Source organism: Chrysochloris asiatica, unplaced genomic scaffold (genome assembly GCF_000296735.1).
Source record: "Chrysochloris asiatica unplaced genomic scaffold, ChrAsi1.0 scaffold00033, whole genome shotgun sequence".
Taxonomy (NCBI): Eukaryota; Metazoa; Chordata; class Mammalia; order Afrosoricida; family Chrysochloridae; genus Chrysochloris; species Chrysochloris asiatica.
The window spans coordinates 5,817,159-5,818,993 of NW_006408551.1; the positions used below are offsets into that span (position 1 = coordinate 5,817,159).

Consider the following 1,835-nt stretch of genomic DNA (forward strand, 5'->3'; position numbering starts at 1 on the left):
GTTCTGCCTCACTTTCTTGAAAGATTTCAATTTTTATTCCATCAATTCCTGGTGCCTTGTTCTTTGCCAATTCCTTCAATGCACCTTGGACTTCCTCTTTCAGTATCATTGGCTCTTGATCATATGCTACCTCTTGAACAGTGACTCTGTGTATTCCTTCCATCTTCTCTTGATGCATTCTGCATCATTCAATAATTTTCCCAGTGATCTTTCAATAACGAAAGTTGAGGCTTGATTTTTTTCTTCATTTCCCCCAGCTTGAGAAATGCTGAGCATCTTCTTCCTTTTTGGTTTTCTGATTCCAGTTCTTTGCACATTTTGTTGTAATATTTGGCTTTATCTTCTTGAACACCTGGAAATGGAGATGGTGGCAGTACCAGTGCGACGCCTCAGCCTCCTCGGAAGAAAAGTGCCAGAGTAGATGCTACTGTTTATAATGAGGACACATTCATGAACAGAGTTGAAGTTAAAGTAAAGTTTCCTGAAGAACTAAAACCATGGCTTGTTGATGACTGGGATTTACTTATCTTCCTGCCAAGAAGAATGTGGATTCCATTCTAGAGGATTATGCAAATTACAAGAAATCACAAGGAAATACAGAGGTAATAAGGAGTATGCTACTAATGAAGTTGTGGCAGGGATTAAAGAATATTTCAATGTAAAGTTGGGCACTCAGCTACTCTACAAATTTGAGAGACCGCAGTATGCTGAAATCCTCGCAGACCACCCTGATGCACCCATGCCCAGGTGTACAGAGCACTACATCTGCTGAGATTATTTGTACGAATTAGAACAATGCTGGCCTATACACCTCTGGATGAGAAGAGTTTTGCTTTATTACTGAACTATCTTCATGATTTCCTAAAGTACCTGGCAATGAATTCTGTCACTTTGTTTAGTGCCAGTGATTATGAAGTGGCTATTCCTGAGTACCACCAGAAGACTGTGTGAGACTGTGCACTCACTCACATCTGCATCTCTGTAAACACACTTTTGTTTTTAGTCCTCTTATACAAATGATGTACTTTGAAAATGTAAGCATATAACAAAATTAATGTATGTTTGTTTTGTTTGATTTAAACACCAATGTTCATAGCAGCACTATTTACAGTAGCAAAAAGATGGAGACAGCCAAAGTGCCCATCAACTGAAGAATGGATAAACAAACGGTGGTACATACCCACAATGGAATATTATGCTACCTTGAAAAATAACAAGGAAGCTGCAAGCCACACCTAACATGGATGAACCTTGAGGACATTATGTTGAGTGAAATTAGTCAGTCACAAAAGGAGAAATACTGCATAGGACCACTACTGTAAAAGACTAAGAAAAAGAACCCATACTAAAGGGGGATGGATTCTTTGTTGGTTGCTGGGATGTAGGGGTGGGGTGAGGGGAGGGAGGGGTAGGTGGAGCACAGAGCACGGAATAGACACAGGATACTTTGGGTGCTGGGGAGGGGGGCAATATACAAGAAAGGAGAGGGGAATGGAAGAACAAAGCAGATGGGAGAACAATTAAACAGGTTTGAATGGGATAAGTGGGACAGAGGTAAATAATTATGTATGCACAAGTTTGGAACAACAGGGCTCTGGGATACAGAGATTGAGACATGGTTGGAATGGGGAAAAGGGGGGAATAATGTTAAGATGCTTGGCTGTCTTTTGAATCTTGGGTTTCCTTGCATTATACTGTAAAATAGACACTGGAGGGGGAGAGAAAGGAATAGCCAAAAACATCACCATAGAAAGCTTGTAAGTCCGTCTTCTGACTATAACTGATTGGAATACCTAAAATGGGGCTACAACGTGCCCAGTGAAGGAGGCTTCCTG

General features: G+C 40.8%; 1 pseudogene; it reads left to right on the forward strand.

The window, feature by feature from the left end:
* Window positions 1-951, forward strand: part of LOC102839289 — a 4,534-nt pseudogene extending 3,583 nt beyond the window's left edge.
* Window positions 952-1,835: the final 884 nt, after the last annotated feature.